This window comes from Miscanthus floridulus, chromosome 2 (genome assembly GCF_019320115.1).
Source record: "Miscanthus floridulus cultivar M001 chromosome 2, ASM1932011v1, whole genome shotgun sequence".
NCBI lineage: Eukaryota > Viridiplantae > Streptophyta > Magnoliopsida > Poales > Poaceae > Miscanthus > Miscanthus floridulus.
The window spans coordinates 156,037,783-156,043,468 of record NC_089581.1 but is presented as its reverse complement, the minus strand read 5'-3'; positions in this window follow the sequence as shown (position 1 = coordinate 156,043,468).

Below are 5,686 nucleotides of genomic sequence, written 5' to 3'. Positions count from 1 at the left end.
AGTTCGGCGAAGCCATTTCTTGCCAAACTTCTTTAACTGGTTGAATATCCTTGGCTTAAGGCCTCGTAGGATCATGCCGTTGGCACGCTCTACTTGGCCATTCGTTCTTGGGTGTCCTACGGCCGACCAGGCCACCCGGATGTGGTGGTCGTCGCAGAACGTTAGGAACTTGCGACCGGTGAATTGTGTCCCATTGTCAGTGATGATGGTGTTAGGAACCCCGAACCTGTGGATGATATCCGTAAAGAACAGCACCGCTTGCTCGGATTTGATCTGAGCGATCGGACGAGCCTCGATCCATTTGGAGAATTTGTCGATAGCTACCAGCAGATGGGTATAGCCCCCGGGCGCCTTCTGCAGAGGCCCAACCATGTCCAGCCCCCATACAGCGAATGGCCAAGTGATGGGGATGGTTTGGAGGGCTTGGGCCGGGAGGTACGTCTGTCGAGCGTAGTACTGGCATCCCTCGCAGGAGCGTACTAGCCTCGTGGCGTCGGCCACCGCCGTTGGCCAATAGAAACCTTGGCGGAAGGCGTTACCCACGAGCGCCCGAGGCACCGCGTGGTGCCCGCAGACTCCCGCGTGCAAGTCCCAAAGTAAGGATTGGCCAGCCTCGGTGGTGATGCATCGTTGGAGAATACCGGACGGGCTACGCCTATACAACTCGCCGTCGCAGAGGACGTAAGTCTTGGCGCGTCGCGCGATCCGCCGGGCTGCGGTTCTGTCAGCAGGAAGCTCTCCCCGAACGAGGCGATCAAGGAAAGGGACTCGCCAGTCCGTTCCTTGATCGGCCTTGGGAGGCTCTGCGTCGACCGCCATGGCCTCGGGCTTGGCTGGCGAGGTCTCGGTGGTAGAGGGGGCCTCGAGCCCTGCGGTGGGCTCGGTCGATGGGCCTTCTCCTATCGCCGAGGCGTAGTCGACGGATGGCTTGTGGAGGTCTCTGGTGAAGACGTTCGGGGGAACCGGGGTCCGTGCCGACGCCATCTTTGCTAGTTCGTCTGCGGCCTCGTTGAACTTTCGAGCGACGTGGTTAAGTTCGAGGCCGTCGAACTTGTCCTCCAGGCGACGTACTATCGTGCAGTACGCCTTCATTTTGGGGTCATGGCAGCTTGACTCTTTCATCACCTGATCGACGACGAGCTGCGAATCACCCCGTACTTCGAGACGCCGCACTCCAAGTTCGATGGCGATTTGTAGGCCGTTGACGAGGGCCTCGTATTCGGCCACATTGTTGGAGGCGGCGAAGTGAAGCCGGATCATGTAGCGCATGTGTACTCCAAGGGGCGAGACCAGGAGCAGGCCCGCGCCAGCCCCTGTCTTCATCAGAGACCCGTCGAAGTACATGGTCCAGCATTCTGATTGGATTTGAACGGGTGGCAGCTGTGTGTCGGTCCACTCGGCTACAAAGTCGGCCAGGACCTGTGATTTGATCGCTTTCCGAGGCGCGAAAGACAAGGTTTCCCCCATGAGTTCAACAGCCCACTTGGCTATTCTACCCGAGGCCTCCCGGTTTTGGATTATCTCTCCCAGAGGAAAAGACGACACCACAGTCACCGGGTGGGACTCAAAGTAGTGACGCAGCTTGCGTCGAGCCAAGACTATGGTGTAAACCAGCTTCTGGATGTGGGGGTAACGCGTCTTAGTCTCGGAGAGCACTTCGCTGATGAAGTAGACAGGTCGCTGGACGGGTAGAGCATGTCCCTTCTCCTGCCTCTCGACTACTACGGCCGCGCTAACCACTTGGGTTGTCGCGGTGACGTAGAGTAAGAGGTGCTCGCCCTTGGTGGGCGGAACCAGGATGGGGGGGTTGGTGAGCAGCGCTTTGAGCCTGGCGAGGGCTTCCTCGGCCTCGGTGGTCCAAGAAAAGCGCTCGGACTTTCTTAAGAGGCGGTACAGGGGCAGGCCTTTTTCGCCGAGGCGCGAGATGAAGCGGCTTAGGGCCGCGAGGCATCCCATGACCCTCTGCACCCCTTTGAGGTCTCGGATCGGGCCCATGTTGGTCACGGCCGAGACCTTCTCCGGATTGGCCTCGATTCCACGTTCCGAGACTATGAATCCCAAGAGCATGCCTCGGGGAACCCCGAAGACGCACTTCTCGGGGTTGAGCTTGATGCCCTTCTCTCTGAGACATGTGAAGGCAGTCTCCAAGTCGCCGACGAGATCACCGGCCTTCCTGGACTTGACTACGATGTCATCCACGTAGGCCTCGATGGTTCGCCCGATGTGTTCGCCAAAGACTTGGATCATGCACCGCTTGGTAAGTAGCCCCTGCGTTTCTGAGGCCAAACGGCATGGTTACGTAGCAGTACATGCCGAATGGAGTGATGAAAGAAGTCGCGAGCTGGTCGGACTCTTTCATCTTGATTTGGTGATAACCGGAATACGCATCGAGGAAGGAGAGGGTTTCGCATCCTGCAGTGGAGTCGACGATTTGGTCAATTCGTGGTAGTGGGAACGGGACTTTCGGGACATGCTTTATTTAGACCAGTGTAGTCCACGCACATCCTCCACTTGCCACTTTTCTTCCTGACTAATACGGGGTTAGCCAACCACTCTGGATGGAATACTTCCTTGATGAACCCGGCTGCCTACGAGCTTCTGCACCTCTTCGCCGATAGCCCTGCGCTTCTCCTCGTCGAACCGGCGCAGGCGCTGTCTTGCCGGTCTGGAGCCCGCCCGGATATCTAAGGCGTGCTCGGCGACCTCCCTTGGTATGCCCGGCATGTCCGAGGGGCTCCATGCGAACATATCGACGTTCGCACGGAGAAAGTCGACGAGCACGGCCTCCTATTTGCTGTCGAGGGTGGCGCTGACCTTCAGTCCCCGGCCGTCGGGGACGGTGGGATCGACGGGGACGAGCTTGACGTCCTCCGCGGGCTCGAAGGTCCCGACGCGCCGCTTGGCGTCGGGAACCTCGTTAGCAAGCTGGTCGAGATCGGCGATGAGGGCCTCGGCCTCCGCGATGGCCTCGGCGTACTCGATGCACTCGACGTCGCAGTCGTATGCATGTTCGTACGTGGAGTCGATGGTGATGACGCCGTTGGGGCCTGGCATCTTGAGCTTGAGGTAGGTGTAGTTGGGGACCGCCATGAACTTGGCGTAGCACGGGCGCCCCAAGATGGCGTGGTAAGCCCCCTTGAATCCAACCACCTCGAAGGTGAGGACCTCCTTGCGGTAGTTGGAGGGAGTGCCAAAGCAGACGGGTAAGTCGATGCGCCCGAGGGGTCGTGTGCGCTTTCCTGGCACGATGCCGTGGAAGGGCGCGGAACCGCCTCGAAGCCGTGACTGGTCGAGCTCCAGGAGCTCCAGAGTGTTGACGTAGAGGATATTGAGGCCGCTGCCTCCGTCCATGAGCACTTTGGTGAGCCGGGTGTTGCCAATGATCGGGTCGACGACAAGCGGGTACTGCCCGGGGTTTGGAACATAATCGGGGTGGTCATCCCGATCGAAGGTGATTGCCTCCCGAGACCAGTCGAGGTACCGGGGGGTGGCCACCTTGACCGAGAAAACCTCCCGGCGTTCCCTCTTTCGCTGGCGCGCCGTGAGGCATGCCGAGGGTCCGCCAAAGATCATGAAAGCGTTGTGTACCTCGGGGAACCCGTCGTCTTTGTCCTCGTTGTGACCGCCGGGGCCCTTCTGCTTGGCGTCGTCGTCGGGGAGCCCGAGCCTAGCGTAGTAACGCCGGAGCATGGTGCACTCCTCGAGGGCATGCTTCACCGGACCTTGATGATAGGGGCAGGGCTTCTTTAGCATGTCGTCAAATAACCCGGAGCCGCGGGGGCCTCGGGGATTCCGGCGATCTGTTGTGGCGGCATGAACGGCCTCGAGGACCTCCTGCTTCCCTGGGCGACCTTTCTTCTTTCTCTTGGGGATGCGGGTGGGCGAGGCCTGGGGGGCCTCGTCCTTCTGCTTCCCCTTGGCGTCGTTGTTGGGGAAGATGGCCCCAACCGCCTCTTCGCCCGAGGCAAAGTTGGTGGCGATGTCGAGGAGTGCGGCCGCTGTGGTTGGTACGTTCCGGCCCAATTCTCGGACCAGGTCTCGGCAGGAGGTGCCAGAGAGGAATGCTTGGACGATCTCCGAGTCGCCGACGCGGGGCAACTCGGTGCATTTCTTGGAGAAGCGCCGGATGAAATCTCGGAGAGACTCGTCCGGCTTCTGGCGGCAACCTTTGAGGTCCCAGGAGTTCCCGGGGCGCACATAGGTGCCCTGGAAATTCCCGACGAAGACCCTCACCAAGTCGTGCCAGTCGTGGATTTGTGCGGGGGGAAGGTGTTCGAGCCAGGCTCGCGCTGAGTCTGACAAGAACAAAGGGAGGTTGCGGATGATGAGCAGGTCATCGTCCGCACCACCTAGCTGACAAGCCAGGCGATAATCGGCTAGCCATAGCTCGGGGTTCGTCTCGCCGCTATACTTTGTGAGGTTGGCAGGTTGCCTGAATCGGGCTGGGAAGTGCGCGTTGCGGATGGCTCTACTAAAGACCCGAGGGCCCGGTGGCTCGGGAGAAGGACTGCGGTCCTCTTCACTGTCGTAGCGACCGCCTCGGTGTGGGTGGTATCCCCGGGCGGCTCCGTCGTCGTGGCGCCGTCGCCTGCCAACTACCTCGTGGTCGCCTTGTACCTCGCGTTGGTGTCCAGGTCGGTCGCGCACCGAGGGGGCCCTGTTGACCGTCGGCGCGCGAGCGGGCTCGGGACGGACCGAGGCATCCTGGCCTTGGCGAGGTCGTGCCGTGGGTTGCTCCGAAGTGCCCCCGCGCCGGCGGGAGGCGGAACTTTCGGCCTGCTGTACTGCTGCGGTCTCGAGGAGGTCGCGGAGCTCCCCGCGGACCCGTCGGCCCTCGGTGGTGGAGGGCTCAGGCATTGCTCGGACCAGCATCGCAGCCGCTGCGACATTCTGGCTAGCGCGATTAAAGGTTGGGGGTGGCTCTCCCCCCTCATTGTTGTTGATGCGGTGATGGACGTCGCGGGCCCTCCCTCGGGCTCCTTCGCCCTCACCGCGCCCCCGCTGTTCCTGCTCGAGAGTGTCCCGAAGCTGTTGCAGAAGGAGTCGGTCCTGTTCGACCTTGGCCTGAAGCTCGCGGAGCTGCTCCAGGTCTGGGCGTACGATGCCCCCATGCGAACGGGATTCTCGTTCCGTGCTGTCGGGGCCTCGGGACGCGGAGGTGTGGCAGTCGCCCGCCCCTGCTCGGGGCGGGGAATGGTTGCCTGTCCTCTCCTCCTCTTCGCCCGCCCTTGGCATCCCGAGCCCGACGTGGAAGCACTCACGGGACTGGATCGTGAGTCCCCTCATCGTCGGAGTCGGAATAGCCGAGGCAGTAGTCGCTTGCGGCCAAGAATTGGCGCAAAGCCCCAGGGTTATGGAGTTCGGGGAAATCCATCCCGGGCCATGCCTTGTCCTCATCCGAGGAGTCGGAGTGGGTGCTCAGGTCGAGAACGAAGCGCTGGCGGCGTTCCGAGGGGTGCTCGTGAGCGGCAGCGTAAGCGTAGGCGTAAGAGGTGGCGGCATTTCTCAACCCAAAGGGGTATGGGAACGGGGCCGTCTCCAGATTCTGCCCCGCCGGGGTCGGCTCTTCAGGGAGTGGCGGAGCGGGGTTAGACGACTGGGCATCGCCGTAAGCCCCCGGCGATTTTCCTTTGTCCAGGCTCAGGTCAGACAGGTCCCCAGCCAGGGACCCCGTACCAACAGCTGG